This window comes from Lepidochelys kempii, chromosome 2 (genome assembly GCF_965140285.1).
Source record: "Lepidochelys kempii isolate rLepKem1 chromosome 2, rLepKem1.hap1, whole genome shotgun sequence".
In the NCBI taxonomy this organism is placed as follows: domain Eukaryota; kingdom Metazoa; phylum Chordata; order Testudines; family Cheloniidae; genus Lepidochelys; species Lepidochelys kempii.
In genome coordinates this window covers 183,786,739-183,804,460 of record NC_136381.1, presented here as the reverse complement: position 1 = coordinate 183,804,460, position 17,722 = coordinate 183,786,739, and positions in this window count along the sequence as shown.

Sequence of the window (17,722 nt, the reverse complement as noted above, 5' to 3'; positions counted from 1 at the left end):
TAGAGTAATACCTACAGTGCTTCTTCAACTACCATCAAGATAACTGGTTCTCCCTCCTATCTTTTGCCAAGTTCTCATAAAAGAACTCCGACTATATCTCCAAGGGGCAGAATCCCTTTTTTGTAAATTATGGGTTCCACCCTTGTTTCCACCTGACCTTGCTAGCTGCCTCTGTGAACCCAGAAACCACCAACTCTATCCAACCAATTCATCATATCCGGGGGGAGCTTAAGGACCACCTTAAAGATGCAAAAAAGGACTAAAAGTGGTATGCAGACTGTCGACACCAGGAAGGCCCAGCTCTCAGAGGGGGCCAAAACACCTCCATATGAATAGGCCATCCTGCAAGCTAGACTACCAGTTCCTCAGACCATTTCAGTTTTGTCAGCAAATCACCTTTGAATTTCAGCTCCCTTGATCTCTTAAGATAATCCCGTTTTCCATGGATCCCTTCTGAAGCCTTACTCGGACAATCTCTTTCCCTATTGGTTCCAGCAGCCAGCCCCACCAGTCCAGATCCAAGGACATGAGGACTATATAGTCCATGCTATCCTCAACTCTACCTACAGTGTGGGAGACTGTACTACTTCATTGACTGGGAGGGGTATGGTCCTGAAGACCACTTCTGGGAACCTGCTGCCCATGTTCATGCTCCTGAACTGGTTAAAAAAAAGGTTCATCAAGCTCATCCAGACAAACCAGCCCCAGTGCCAACCCAGAAGAAGGCATCCTGAAGGTGGTGGTGGGAGATAATGTAAGGATCTGTGGGACTAGAACAGAGGTCTGCAGGGCCTGGGACAGCTGACGTTACCACATCACCACCAGGCGGCCACACATAGCCATCTCCAAGGAGCACTGTGGAGACTGGGCACCACAGGAAGTGCTGCCCAAACAGTCCTGAGTGACAGGACCCAGCAACCCTCTGATTGGCATATGCAGACTATTTAACCCTGGAGGGTGCCCCAGGAAGTTGTTTGAGCAATCACACAGGCTTCTGTTCTTGCTGCGACTCCAGATGGCAACTTGCTTTTTGATCTCTGGTGCTTGAATCCATCCTGACCCTGACTCTTGCCTCTTGATTCCAGCCTGGTAACTACCTCTGACCAGGGTCTCCAACCCTGGCTTGACTTTGATCCGGACTGTTGCTTATTTATCCTGGCTCTTAAATTATTTCAATCCCTACTCACTGACACCCATCTCATGGCCATTCTTGACTTGTGGACACCAGCCCAAGAGTGACCACCTGTACCCTGGTCCCTTACACTATCACAGCACAAAACATCACAGTGGTTCAGGAAGGAAAAAGAGACAAGGCATTCAAATTCAAAGCCAGTCCAGCAAAGAAGAATTGCTCGGGGGAATGTTGGCAATGGGATAAAGAGCCTTTTCTCCACTGGGCTTCTTGTTTTTATCATACCCAGATTGGGATTGGTCAGCAGTTGTTACAGAACCGTCTGATGGCTATTGGGCATCCAATGTGAAATGCAATAGTTTCCACTAAATGGGGAACCTGACAAAATAACAAAAATCATTACTACAACTGGCACTAATTGGCATCTCTGATGATTGTTTCAGCAGAGATGCTTCACATTGAGCGGGAATGGACAATAAAGGAATAGGGAACGGAGACTTAGGGTATGTCTACACTAGAAATTAAGTTGATCTTATAGAAGTCAATTTTTAGAAATCGATTTTATACAGTCAATTGTGTATGTCCACACTAAGTTCATAAAGTCGGCAGAGTGCGTCCACAATACCATGGCTAACATCGACTTTCGGAGTGTTGCACTGTGGGTAGCTATCCCACAGTTCCCACTGTCTCCACTGCCCATTGGAATTCTGGGTTGAGCTCCCAATGCCTGATGGGGCAAAAACATTGTAGCGGGTGGTTTTGGGTACATGTCGTCAGTCACCCCTCCCTCCGTGAAAGCAACAGCAGACAATCGTTTTGCACCTTTTTTCTGTGCAGATGCTATACTGGTGTCAGCAGACGGTGCAGTAGGATTGCTAACCGTCGTTGTCATCCACCGCTTCCACTGCAACTCTGCTCTGCTGCTCTTGTCTCAATAGTGAATTTTTCCATGTTGTCTGTCATGTGCTGCCGGGTACTTGTGTTCTTCCTCGGGAAATGTGCGTGGTGCTAACCATCGTTCTCCACCACTTCCGCTGCAACTCTGCTTTCTTGGTGCCACGAATCCACCTCGCAGGTCCTCTCGTTATTCTGTATAAATATCTATTCTCGTGGCATCTGTCATCATCCATCATCTGCTTCCTCTGCAACTCTGCTCTCTTGCAGACGACATATCACGGCAAGCATGGAGCCTGCTCAGCTCACCGCTGCTGTTGTGAGCATTGCAAACACCTCGCACATTATCCTGCAATATGTGCAGAACCTGCAAAAGCAGGCGAGGAGGCAACGACAGCGGAATCACGATAGTGATGAGGACATGGACACAGACTTCTCTCAAAGCACGGGCCCTGGCAATTTGGACATCCTGGTGGTAATGGGGCAGGTTCAAACTGTGGAACACCGATTCTGGGCCCAGGAAACAAGCACAGACTGGTGGGACCGTATAGTGTTGCAGGTCTTGGACGATTCCCAGTGGCTGCGAAACTTTCGCATGCGTAAGGGCACTGTCATGGAACTTTGTGACTTGCTTTCCCCTGCGCTGAAGCACAAGAATACCAAGATGAGAGCAGCCCTCACAGTTGAGAAGCGAGTGGCAATAGCTGTCTGGAAGCTTGCAATGCCAGACAACTACCAATCAGTCAGGAACCAATTTGGAGTGGGTAAACCTACTGTGGGGGCTGCTGTGATCCAAGTAGCCAACGCAATCACTGACATTCTGTTATCAAGGGTAGTGACTCTGGGAAATGTGCAGGTCATAGTGGATGGCTTTGCTGCAATGGGGTTCCCTAATTGTGCTGGGGCGATAGACGGAATGCATATCCCTACCTTGGGACTGGACCACCTTGGCAGCCAGTATGTAAACCGCAAGGGGTACTTTTCAATGGTGCTGCAAGCACTGCTGGATCACAAGGAACGTTTCACTGACATCAACGTGGGATGGCCGGGAAAGGTGCATGACGCTTGCATCTTCAGGAACTCTGGTCTGTTTGAACAGCTGCAGGAAGGGACTTTATTCCCAGACCAGAAAATAACTGTTGGGGATGTTGAAATGCCTATAATTATCCTTGGGGACCCAGCCTACCCCTTAATGCCATGGCTCATGAAGCTGTACACAGGCACCTTGGACAGTAATAATGAGCAGTTCAACTATAGGCTGAGCAAGTGCAAAATGTGCATTTGAACATTTAAAAGCTCACTGGCGCAGTTTACTGACTAGGTTAGACCTCAGCGAAACCAATATTCCCATTGTTATTGCTGCTTGCTCTGTGCTCCACAATATCTGTGAGAGTAAGGGGGAGATGTTTATGGCAGGGTGGGAGGTTGAAGCAAATCGCCTGGCGGCCGATCACACACAGCCAGACACCAGGGCGGTTAGAAGAGCACAGCAGGGCACGCTGCACATCAGAGAAACTTTGAAAACCAGTTTCATGACTGGCCAGGCTACAGTATGACAGTTCTGTTTGTTCTGTTTGTTTCTCCTTGATGAATACCCACCCCCTTGTTTGACTCTACTTCCCTGTAAGCCAACCGACCTCCCCCCTTCGATCACTGCTTTCAGAGGCAATAAAGTCATTATTGTTTCAAAATCATGCATTCTTTATTAATTCATCACACAAATAGGGAGAAAACTTGCAAGGTAGCCCAGGAGGGATGGGTGAGGAGGTAAGCACTGGGTGGGGTGATGGATGAGGGGAGGAGGGAAGGACAAGGCCACACTACAGTTCAAAACTTATTGAATCCCAGCCTGCTGTTGCTTGGGCAATCCTCTGGGGTGGAGTGGCTGGAAGCCCGTCGCCTCCCTCCCCTTCCCCCCGCGTTCTTGGGCATCTGGGTGAGGAGGATATGGAACTTGGGGAGGAGGGCAGGCAGTAATACAGGGGCTGCAGTGGCAGTCTGTGCTCCTGCTGCCTTTCCTGCAGCTCCACCAGACTCCTGAGCATGTCAGTTTGCTCCCCCATTAGACTCAGCATTGTATCCTGCCTCCTTTCATTGCGCTCCTCCCTCCTCTCATCATGTTCCTCCTTTCTCTCATTGCATTCATCTGACGCTTTCCTGGTCTTTGCCATTATTTGCCTCTACGCATTCTGCTGAGCTCTTTCAGTGCAGGAGGACTGCATGAGCTCTGAGAACATATCATCTCAAATGCATTTTTTTTCGCCTTCTAATCTGCGCTAGCCTCTGGGACGGAGATGATGGGGGAGCGTATAAACATTTGCAGCTCTGGGAGAAAAAAAAGGAAGATTAGTATTTAAAAAGATACATTTTAAAGAACAAAAGGAAGACTATTTCACACTGAATCAAGCAATTCACATTACATAGCACATGTGCTTTTGGTACAAGTTCTCATTTTCCCTCTTATATTGATGTCCTGCTGGTTTGGTGTGAGACACGCTCAGCTGGGCAACAGAATTCGGCTTGCAGGCAGCCATGGTAAGGCAAAGAGTTTTGGCTTCTTCAACCGTCATAACATGTGGGAATGGTTTCAAACAGCAGCGTCCTCCTTTCCCATACCAAGCAAAGGCTGTTGGGTTTGCCATTTAAAATGTGGGGCTGCTGTTTTAGCGTGAATGTGCAGCACAACCCAAACCCCCCTCCCTCCAAATTCTCTGGGATGATCGCTTCACAAAGAGATAAAGAACAGATGTTGCTTGAATGCCACCAAAGCACGGGCCCTTTTGCTGCAATGCTTTGTTCTGCAATGATTCCAGACTACTAGCTACTGGCTTGGCATGGTAAAAGCGTCCTACCATGGAGACGGAATAAGGCTGACCTCCTCAGAAACCTTCTGCAAAGGCTTTGGGAGTACCTCTAGGAGAGCTTCATGAAGATGTCCCTGGAGGATTTCCGCTCCATCCCCAGATACGTTAACGGACTTTTCCAGTATCTATACTGGCCGCAAATGCATCCCAAGTCTTCAGGGCAAATTAATCATTAAACACGCTTGCTTTTAAACCCTGTATTATATTTACAAAGGTACACTCACCAGAGGTGCCTTCTCTGGCTTCATGGTCCGGGAGCCCACATTGGGAAGGTATTGTCTCCAGGGTGATAAACAGTTCCTGGCTGCCGGGGAGAAGGGATTCTCCGCTTGCCTGCTGTGCGCTACCGTCCTCCTCCTCCTCCTCATCTTCCCCATCCTCAAAATCCTCATCCCTGTTGCGTGAGACTCCCCCCTTGCAGGTGTCCGTGGACAGTGGTGGGGTAGTGGTAGGGGTGCTCCCTAGAATTGCATACAGCTCATCATAGAAGCAGCATGTTTGGGGCTCTGACCCGGAGCAACTGTTTGCATCCTTTGTTTTTTGGTAGGTGTGCCTCAGCTGCATAACTTTCACGCGGCACTGCTGTGTGTCCCTGTTGTAGCCTCTGTCCATCATGCCCTTGGAGATTTTGGCAAATATATTGGCATTTCGTCTTTTGGAATGGAGTTCTGACTGCACGGATTCTTCTCCCCATACAGCGATCAGATCCAGTGTCTCCTGTTCAGTCCATGCTGGAGCTCTTTTGTGATTCTGGGACTCCATGGTCACCTGTGCTGATGAGCTCTGCATGGTCACCTGTGCTGATCAGCTCGCCACGCTGGCCAAACAGGAAATGAAATTCTAAAGTTCCCAGGGCTTTTCCTGTCTACCTGGCCAGTGCATCTGAGTTGAGAGTGCTGTCAAGAGCGGTCACAATGGAGCACTCTGGGATAGCTCCTGGAGGCCAATACTGTCGAATTGCATCCACACTACCCCAGATTCGACCCACTCAGGTCAATTTTAGCAGTACTCCCCTCGCCAGGGAGGAGTACAGAAATCAATTTTAAGAGCCCTTTAAGTCGACAAAACAGGCTTGGTCGGTTCAGGGTTAAATCGACCTAACACTGCTAAATTTGACTGAAACTCATAGTGTGGACCAGAGCTGAGCTACCTTCTCACTGTTGGAAGTGTTTGCTCTTGATTAGGATGAGACTCATTGGTGATGCAGGGGAAGCAGGTATTGAAGTTTGAACTTGTTTGGAGCTTTTCTGTGGCTAAACACACAACTTCAGCTTCCAGTACTTACCATTCTGGCCTCTTCCATGAGCCAAAAAAACTGAACCAAAAAAAGAGATGTGAGGCCAGGAAGTATTGGATTTATGTTTTCCTTTAGGATAAGTACATCTCCCTCCCACCCCCATTCCATATGAATGAAACACACATTCTACTGATTGCTAAGTGAAAATCTAGGCTGTGAGGATAAAAATGTAGAGTTTAATGAATGAAATGACCACTTTATTGAAAAATAAAGTGAAAGTTTGAAAAATATACTGCATACACATCTCCTCCTAGGACAAAGGAAGTGTTCAGAGGCCTTGGGGGACCATTAGATCATGCTGATAAAATAAATTAACACATTTTAAGCTATTGTACCTACTTTGTGTATTTGTGTAGTAGGGACTAGTTGTAAATATTCACAGTGAATAATTATTGTACTGTGAAATGCAAAGTACATTTAGAATTGAAAATAGTACAGTTTAGCATCCAATCCAGTGTCCCTACTTAGATTTTCTGTTAAAGGAGCAAACCAGCATCACTGACAGCTCCAGAAATGTACTTGGTTAAACCTATTATAGCAGTCCATCAATGAAGCAAGCTGCTATTATAGAGGTGCTTGCAGTTCTAGTGTTAATATTGTGTTTCATATAATAATCTCCATGGCCAGAGCTATGGAACTTGGTTGTAAATATTTGATTTGAACTACAACTCGACAAACAAGGTCGTGGTATGGTAGCAAGTGCTAGCTGTGAGAAGGATTTGTAGAGAGAGATTGAGCTGTGTCTTCTCCTACTGTAAATGGATGGTGAGAGTTTTGTAACACGTCTTCAGATGCTGCAGTCCCATTTCACATTTTGTTCAGTTTAAGCACTTTTCCATTCTGTTATGTTCTCTGACACAGGAGGTCTGATTCTCCACTGACTTGCAGCTTGTGTAATCTTTTTACATTTGTGCAATGAGAATACAAAGTGGGTAGAAAATACAAACGTTCTGACTTCGTTATGTTTGACACTCACAATCGTAAATGTCTATGCAAGGAGAAGCAGGCCCATGATATTAGAGACAAATATTTCTACATATATTGCAAACCTACATTGAAATATACTTGACAGCATCAAGGTAATTAATTAATATTAGCTATTTGTTTCTGGTAACAACCACAACATGTTAGGTATTGTACTAATGCAAAAGGAGACATGGAGTAATGTTTTCAAAAGTGCCTCAGTAAATTAGGCTCCTAAATCCCATTTTCAAAAGTAACATAGGCATTTAGGAGCTTAAGTTCCTTTGACTTTCATTGAGATTTAGGCTCTGAAGGGCCAGTTTTTTAAAAGGAATTTTGACACCTAAGGATGCAGATAGGCATTTAGCAGGATCTTCAAAAGCACCTAGGTTCCTAACTTGCAGTGGGAATTAGGCACCTAGGAATTTTTTAATATTCCAGTAGGCACCTATCTGAATCTTTATGTGCCTAAATACCTTATGGTCAGATTTTCAAAGTGCCTATGTGATTTTTCAAAATGGAACTTAGATTCCTCAATCACTTAGGCACTTCTGAAAATTTTACCCATAGTGTTTACCCTGAAGAGCCTTACATTCTATAAAGACAGAACAGACTAGAGACAGAGGAAAGGAGAACAATACATATGTAAAAAATTAGGTGAGAATTGTCTATGTCCTGATAAAAACAATTTTAAAAAATGTATCTCACAACCTTGCCTTGATGAACAGGTTAGTTTCTTGCAGGTATCACAGCACATGTGGGTCTTCTGGACTGATTTGAATGCAGAGACAATTTGAGGGACAGCTTAGAAAGAGGATTCCACACACAATGATGGCATAAAGAAAGAGCAGAGATGTTTGTGAGCTTTATAGGCTATTATCCATCTCATTCATGTCACAAGTGAAAACCCCAGAATAGATGGGGATAAGAGGATCCAATGGGTGTCACAAATCCACATAAACATTCTTGACTGTTATGTCCAAACATGCATGTGAGAAGCACTGCCCCCATGAGCAGTCCCATTGGAGCAAATGGGAAAACTTGTATTATGAGTAAAAATAATCAAGTGCATAATTAGAACCATAGGGTTAGAATGACAAGGGTCATCTAGTCTAACCCTATGCCAAGATGCAGGATTTGTTGTGTCTAAACCAGTGATACTCAGACTGAGGCTTGCGAGCTGCAGGTGGCTCTTTAATGTATCTCCTGCGGCTCTTTGCAGCACGTAATACTGTGTGATTTAATTATTAACCAAACAGGATGCTTTTACTATGCTATTAACCAATTGTAATTGATAAAATAATAATATTTGGCCACTGTGTATATACTGTGTAAATATGAATACATAGTACTATAGTAAATGAAACAATGAATTCACAAGACTGTGGCTCTTTTGGGTAATGTTGATTGCTAATTTGGCGCCTGAAACACTGAGGTCTGAGTATCACTAAATCATCCAAAACAGATGGCTCTCCAGCCTCTTGTTGAAAGCCTCCAGTGAAGGAGCTTCCACAACCTCCCTAGGCAGTCTGTTCCATTGTCCTACTGTTCTTATAGGTAGGAAATTTGTCCTGAGATTTAATCTAAATCTGGTTTAGACACAACAAATCCTGCATCTTGACACAAGGTTAGACTAGATGACCCTTGCCATTCTAACCCTATGGTTCTAATTATGCACTTGAACCCACTGCTTCTTGTCGTGCCTTCTGTGATAAGAGAGAACAACTTTTCTCCATCGTTTTTATGGCAGCCTTTCAAGTATTTGAAGACCGCTGTCATGGTCCCACATTTTCTATTTGTAGCTCTGAGTTAGCTGAAAATGAACTATCAAATACATGAAGACTGAACCTTTTGACTGTGCATCTGGGCCCTGAGCCAAAGCCCAGTGAAGTCAGTGGGAGTCTTTTCATTGTCTTCAGTGAACTTTGGATCCAGGACCTTGAAGAGGATTGAGTACATTGTTTGTTTTAGCAACCATATGGGATATATTGCGCTTGTGAAACATGTTCCTGATACACCCGTTTCAGAGAGTAAGGTGCAATAGAACTGCACTGAAATAAATAAATAAACTAATAAAAGAAGTCCCATGAATACTAATTGTGCTTGGATTGTGTTTGCATTCATTTTCCATAGATACTGTAGCAAACAAGTTACTAACACAGAGGTGGGCAAACTGTGGCCCGCGGGCCACATCCGTCCGCAAGACTGTCCTGCCTGGCCCTTGAGCTCCTGGCCCAGGAGGCTAGTCCCCAGCCTGTCCTCTGCTGTTCCCCCTCCCCCACAGCTTCAGCTTGCCATGTCGCCAGTTCTCTGGGCCACAGGGCTGCAAGCTCCTGCTGGGCAGCGCATCTGCGAGAGCCACCGGCCTGCTCCAGTGCTCTAGACTGCACAGTGTTGTGGCTGGCTCTAGCTGTGCGGCGTGGGTGCCAGTCCTGGTGCTCTGAGTGGCATGGTAAGGGGGCGGGGAGCAAGGGGGTTGGATAAGGGGCAGGGAGTTCCAGGCGGCAGTCAGAGGACAGGGATCAGGGGGTGGTTGGATAGGGGGTGGGATCCTGGAGGCAGCGGTTAGGGGCGGGGGGTCTCAGGATGGGGCGGTCACGGGACAAGGAGCAGGGGGGGTTGGATGGGTCGGGGGTTCTGAGGAGGGCAGTCAGGGGGGTGGAGTGGGAGGGAGTGAATAGGGGGCAGGGGCCAGGCTGTTTGGGGAGGCACAGCCTTCCCTACCTGGCCCTCCATACAGTTTTGGAACTCCGATGGGGCCCTCAGGCCAAAAAATTTTCCCACCCCTGTACTAACAGGAAACTGGCAGGAAGTTGGCAAACTGGTGTAGATTTTAAGCATCTATTCTAGAATAGCCACAGAAACTGATTTTTGAATATGCAATGGTAAGCGTAATGAAGAGTTAGTTATACAGACAGGGAAGAGACATGTGCCAGGTATCCTGTGTATCCAATCAAAGCAGCAAGACTTTCATATACCCACAATGAAATGCTCACAAATGAACTTGACAAGAATTATTCACAGAAATTATTGTGGTGAATAATTTTGAATAAATTCCAGAAAATCACTCTCTGTTTATGCACAGAAAAAAGAGATGGAATAAAATTTGTCATTACAAAACAGTTCTTGATATAAGTAACTGTTCCCCCACACCTTCTTGGTCAAATCACACAGTGCTTCATGTAAGATCTCTGCCCCTGCCCCCAGAGCTTGTTTATAGCACCCATTAGCAGTGTTGTGGAGACAGATCTTCTACCTGAATAGGTCAGTCTGGTCTATGGCTGGTTGTGTGTCCTATGTTGTCTGCTGATAGGGCCAATTGTGTTTAGAAACTGCAGCACTGATATGGTATGTAAAATCTCTGATCTGTAACACTTACCCAACCTCTAGGTAAAATAGTGTCTTCTGAGATCTAAGCAATATTCATACCTCTAAATTGCCTTTTTAAAAATTGTTTACAGTATTGCCAGCCCCAAGTGTTCAAAAATCAGGCATCAGCCATCATGAGATTGGCCTAAAGATCAGCTTGCCAGGGGGGCTAGGGACGAGAAGAGGACTGCGGCACCAGGCCTAGCTGCTAGAAGGTGTTCAAGAGGTGAGTGCCCCCGCCCCCCCATCACAGTAACCTGGAGGTCTTCAGATCCTACAGTGTAAGTGAAGATGACCATGTAGCACCAATGCTTCATAAACTAGAGAAATATGTTATAGGGAATGATTTTGCATTGGCTGGAAAATGGACCGGCTGATCTCATAGGTCTTGTGTATCTCTAACTTCTGTGATACCATGATAAAACTTACTCAAGTATCACAATGAGAGCAGACGAAAAATCTGCCCTAGTAACTGAAACTTTACATCAGGCAATCATTCATTTCAATGTGTCATATGTACATATAACATGAAACTATTGAGAAATCCAGCCTGTAAACCCCCCAGCCAAACCATGTATCTCAAGTTTGAAACCATTTAAATTCCAAGAATATATAGCTGACAAAACTAATTTTTGGAGATTAACATTTTTCACCTGGGTTTTATATTTCTGCAAGAAATATACACTGCATTGGTTATGCATTGATCAAACTTTTATTGTGCCAGCTGTACTTCATAGACCTGAAAAAGTGATTCAGGCAAAAGAAAAGAGAACATAAAGTACAACTATAATGGTTTTAAATCCCAAAGAGGCAATTACAAGTTTGATTCCAGTGATACAGCTGGACTACATTGGAAAACTGAACACTTTACACATATTAAGTAGATATGAAGGCTAGGACTAGGAGTTTAAATAATAAATCCACTCTGCCGTTACATTTGTAAAGTACAGCTCTTTTAATAAGTTGGGAAAATAAGACAATAACATTCACACTAATTCATACGCAAAAGATAGTTTTTACAAAACTGAGATATTAAAACAGGTTGGAAAAAACAGTAAGTTACACAATAACTAATCATTTAGATAAAACAAGTGGAAAGAAGATAAGAATAATGTGCAATGAGAATGAATTCTTTAGTCACTAAACATGGTAGCGTGTAATACAGCTTTTTGTATGCAGAGTGTTTCTTTGCCTGTTTGAAAAAGGAAGGTAATCAGGGCAGTGTGTACTGTCTCTTTCTCTCAAAAAAAGATGAAGGCAAAAGAAAAGAGGGAAACCCAGGGCACGGTATCAGGTGCCAAACCACACAATAAAAAGTAAGATGAGTTTGAGGGTTAGAAACACACAGGTCCAGATTGAAACAGGCCTTACCCAAGTGCACAGAGAAGGAGTGCCTAAGCAGTCACTCACAATGGCAGTCTTGGAGATCAGAGATATGCAAGGGACAGCTCCCTTAGTGTGCCTTTAAGGGGGCGGAGCCATCCCCCCACCACTTCTCTGCACCTGCTCATAGAACAGGTGAACCACATTGGGTGAGAGCAGAATGCACCATCCTGAAGGATGGAACAGCTTATGCAGGTCACCTAGCTGCTTGGAAAAGATTTGTGTCGACCGGAAGTAAAATCCTTTCCTGAATGCTCCATGGGGTAGGGCAGCTGTTTATTCGTGACTCTTAAGGGCCAGTGAGAGGCAGACACCACAGCTTGACTGACTGCATCTTTATTCACAGGACAGGTGTACTCTTAGATTTGTTGAGTGCCAGAAATAAAATAAAACAAAAGAAAAACTAAAACACTTGAATGAAGGAAAATGAAGGAAAGTCCTTCCATGAGCGCAGGAGACTGGACTAGATGACCTCTCGAGGTCCCTTCCAGTTCTATAATTCTATGAAAATTACAGGCAAGCAGGGAAGAGGGGAAAAGGCCTTTAAGTCCAAACAGGTTTTGGTTCAAACACCCCTCTTTGTCTTATGAGTTCACATAAGATTTGGCCATAGCTGGGTTTGAGGTTCTTGCATGCTAGTGGGAGTCTAGTGGGTTTGCTGGCTTTCTGGGACCAGAGGTGAAACTAATGGAAACAGTGAAAAATACCATGCAGTGTTAGCCATGTGACCTTTCCCCGCTAAAATGATAAATTTGATATTTGTGAGCAATCTGCAGCCTGGGCATGTTAATGGATAGCCAGATAATGCCAAAATATTCATATCCAACACTGTTATCCTAATTGGTGGATATGACTAAAATTTGTTTGCACAACTTCTGGTTCATGAGCACAGGTTGAATTTGGATGTGGGGTGATTTTTAAATGCGTGTGAAATTCTAGTCTAATATCTCTAGTGGATGCCAAGAGAAAACTAAAGCTAGACGGCCCCAAAAATAAAATGTGAAAAGATATTTTTCTTGGGAAATATTTGGGAACACTAACTGAATTATTAATAAAACTAGTGCCACCTATAGGGAAAACTGAACAGGCTGTTTGCTGGTTTGCATATGAAGGGCACAGGAGGAATGGCTTCTATATTTTGATGGTATTAGTTGATCTTCTAATTTTAAAAGTTTATAAATGAGTTATATTTGATTTACCTCTGGAAAGAATGTGTATTGTTGCTAGAGTTGGTTATCCTAACCTGTGGAGAAATGCAGGAGGATCAAATGAGAAGCTTTCATATGAGTTACTTTCCTTAAGAGGAACCTGTGTTTCGGATCCCTTTCTCTGTAACACAAGGTTAATGAAGCTGAAACAGTCTGGAACCATCCTGCAATGAGGCAGATACGACAAGGTTTATCACCCAGAGCTGGAGCAGGACCAGAGTAGGGTTGTGAGGAGAGGCTGAATTGGGGCTTGCTAAAAAGGGAAACCAGACCATCCTAGGGCCATCCTGACAGAAGCCAGACCAGTGTCAGGATGTTTGTATGATAAGCGTCTGAAGAAAGTGATTAAGGACCTTCTGTCAGCATAGTGGTGATTCAAACACAGTTCTAAAGAGATTTGCAGTTTGATATTCCTTTCCTCTGTTGTTTGTGATGATTATTTTAAACAAAATGCGCTTTTAGAATACCCAAGCCAGTGGTATAAAATTGCCCTTCAGAATAAAGTCGAAACAGTTAAAGGGCCATCGTCAACTTGAAATCTAGTCAAGTTTCAAAAAACAAATTAAAACAGCTTGAGGTTTATTCCTGTCCCTGAGTCTGAGCCCTACCAAGCTCTGTGATTTAAATGACCATTTTCCTATTATATACAAATGCTTCTTCGCTTCCTTGGTGCTATGTGGAAGACCCTGGGAATGAACAGGGGTCAGCGCCCAAGGCACAGATTCTGAAGTTAAACCTGAGAAAGCGGCCACTTGGGCTTGTACTGAGTCCCTTTGAAGGTTCAATTAAAACTCAATAGGTCAAATGCTTGGATCAGCTGCAGTATCGGGGCCTACTTTGCTGTTCAGAAGGAAGTATACAGCCAGTTTTATTCTTTCTTGCTAGATGCTAGTACAGTTTTTAGAATGGTTTTGCAATGTTCTTCTACTGGCTTAGTATTGTTGCTGGATTATAATTAACTCTAACTCAGGTATTTGTGTGTGTATGTGCTCTATCTATCTATCTATCTAACTATCTCTAATGTGACGAGCCTTCCTATGGAATTTTATGTTATCTTTCTTTGCTTCCTGATACTAATCTCTGGGGTTTTCCATTACACTCTTTTTTGTGGAGGGTTGTATTTTGTTTTTCTGCTGCCTTTTGTTGATGTGTGTATCTCATGTTTCATATTTCTAGGAATAAAGATAAAAGATATTTCAGTTTTCTAAACCTCAGGACATCCTTTCTGTCTGATTCTTTGTGTGTGGTTGGGCTTTATTATAAACTTGAAGTGAGTTAGTCGTGTAGGAATTAGTAGGAAGACAGAACCAGTGTGGCAAGCTTGTTGCAGACTTCAAAGGCTTTGTTCTCTGTGTACGTTCTATTCCCTTCTGTCCCATGCTGATGAAGCTCCTAAAATTATTTTTCTAGCTTTAAAAAAAAAAACAAATTGAGCTATTATTTTGTTGCTGATGTTAATAAAATGTATGGTTTCTAATTTCCCAAATAATGAGGGTAAAACCTGCCTATCTGCAACAGCCATCCGTAATCATTTAAATACTGCTTCCATTAAGTACCACTTCCTAAAAGCACTGAATTGAAGTTTTGGGCTAAGACTAACCTACAGTACAAGAGGTAGCATATTGGAATATTTAACCTAGATTTATCTTTGGGACAGAGACTGCCTTTTTATTATGTGCTTGTACCAGCACAAGGAGTCCCTGATTCCTTACTGGAGCTGCTAGGTGTTAATCAATACAATTATTAAATAATCAGTGGTACATCTGGGTGGGAAATGGTTTTCACATCCTGGGAATTTTTTCAAGATTTTAACAAATTTTCCAGTCTCAAATTGGGACAAAGAGTTAAAATCTTGAAATATTTTGTGCACTAACAACAAAATTTCATTTTGGGTCAATTAAAATTATTGTTTTGATGATTTTGAAACACTTGATTTTGATTTTGACTGTTTTTTTTTACTTTAATAAGCTTAACTTTCTTACCAGAAAATTGTTATGAACCAAACTACAGGTTCTTTTGACAATTTTAAAACTTTTTTCTGCCAAAATTTTTCAAAATTAAAAATTCATAGAAATTGACCCTTTCCTACAAAGCTTTTCAGTTTCAATGCATTGGCATTTTCCGACCCAAAAAGAAAGGTTGTCAGAAAATACCTGACCAGTTCTAATCACTGCGAACTACGAAAACAATCAGAAAGAAATCAGACTTACTTATATATTAATGCATTTGGCCATTTTCTGGGTCATCATTAGGATACACAGGAGTGTGGATAATTGCGGGAATTACTGGACAAGTGATGCGCACCTTGGGGCATGACCAAGAGTCAAATAAGAGGAAGCCTTAAATAAGGTTTGGATACGGAGGTTTGTACTTTATACTCTTTTTAAATGTAAACTGTCTGTAAAACAGAGTCTACGGTTTCCAAAGACATCAGCGTGTGTGGTAGTACTTAGCTACTAGGGTTGACATGACCTCTCACATACTTGAGCTGGTCGAATGACCTCCTACCAAGCAGCAGGCACTCATGACAATTCTCATTGTGAGGGACAAATGAGACACAAATGTTCATGTTTTATTGTACAGATAAAAGTCTAACAGATAGTTAAACAGCTGAGCATAGTGGAACCATGACTGTAAGATGTGTTGTGTATGAAAACTCCAGAACAGGTCAGTTGAGAACACTGCTTATGCATGCGCACATCTGCTCTCTCTCTTTTGCTGTACACAGCAGAACAGTTCAGTTGAGAATAATATTGCTAGGTGGACATGTTACACTATATCAGGAACAAGTGATGCAGACGGGCATGTTATGAAATCTGAGGCCCTGTTTAGGCCCCAGTTCTTAATTTTAACTTTTACCTCTCCATGGTAAAGGGCTCAGGATTCACCCCCAAATTGGGAAGATCCATATATCGATCCCAAGGGATTCACATAAGGTCAAGGTCAACCGTGTGGAACTCTCATATCTCTGCACCAATTCTTGCTCTCAGCATACCCATCACCCCTCATCCCTGCTCTCTGGCACTTTGCTTCCTCTGGTACCATATTACTAAGGGCTGCAGCTGTAGTCTCTTCTTTTACTAGTTTCTGCAAGGTCAGAAAGGGGCTGAAAGGGTCAGAAAGGGCCTCCTCCCTGGCCTACCCATTTCTGCTTCAAATGGCCCAATATCTAACCACTCCCACAGCACTGACCTGGATCGCATGAAGATGCTTCTGCAGTGTAAAGGGTGGGGGGAAGATGGTGCTATGAAGGCCCCTGAGTCATCCTTTGGCATAGACAGGGAAAAATCCATTCCCCTTTGCCTGTGTCTGTAGGAAACAACGTGTCCAATTGTTCGGCTAGAAACAGCAGGATGCAAGACTGGATTGATAGGGTTTTACCCCATTGATTTACTTTAAAATGAAAGCTTAGGTGCAAACATTTCCAGGAGCTTTCATGCCCATTGAAAAGTGCTTTGATAAAAGCACCAAGCCTAGTGCAAAATCTGCACAGGTCTTTTTCTTCATCCAAAAAATAAATACAGAAAGCCAAAGGCTCTGTCCACACTGGGCTCAGAATTGGGCTAGCTGGAACCACGTTGCTGCTGATAAAACCACAGGGAAACATCTGCAGCCTCTGTTTACCCTTAATCCTTATTGGAATGTCATGTAATAATGTATTTAATTATAGTACTGCAAATGTGCAATAAATGACATTTTTTACCTTTATATTAATAATAGGTATTATTTATCCTTTATTACCCTGCAACATTTTAGGGACCGTTGTTAATATTTTGTAGAAATAAATGTTTATGGAATCATTAACTCTGGTTTTATTGGCCATATTTCTTGAAAAGATTCTGAGTCATGCCTTCAAATCTGCTAGAATTTGTGAGCCCATTTTTTTGTTTGGTTTATATGTTTTGTCTGACTATGTAATTTGAAGAGAGAATTGTAGAGTGTAAGTTGGAGGCAAGTATTCTTTATTTTAATTAAAATGCTAACATAAGAAATTATCTTATTGAGTGATTGTATTATAGCAGAGCCACTTGTTCTGCCATACAGTAGTTAAGTGTGATTTGATGCTTCCATTATAAACCTCTATTCTCTGGGGTTTATAGAGTAGCCAAAAAAAATTCCCTTCTGGCTGAAACTTGGCACACAAAATCTCAGCCTAACTTCAACAGTTTGTGTTTGAAATTTAAACACCAAAACTTTGTTTTTTCCTATTTTTGAGTTACTTGGGAAACAGCTTGTGAAGGGCTTCAAATCATTTTTTTGGGTTAACTGCATAGCTCAGAAGTGCTTCTGATATTAAAAGTGCAGTATTGCTGGCAGCTAGTTCATGATGTGAATGAATCATTGCTGAAGGAGACAAAAAGAAACCAACCGCTGGCTGAATTCTTGATGGTTACTAATGATATCCTAGCATGTGGGGTAAAAATTATGGCAAATTCTTTGGCAAACGATAACTGCATTGTCGGCCCTGATTTTCTCTCATTGGTTTACACTGATGGAGTTCAATGGAGTTACTACTGATTTACACATGGATGTGAGAGGGGAATCAGGCCCATTATAATTTGAGGATACTCAGAGACTAAAGACTCCATGCAGAGAGATTGTAGGACTGGGG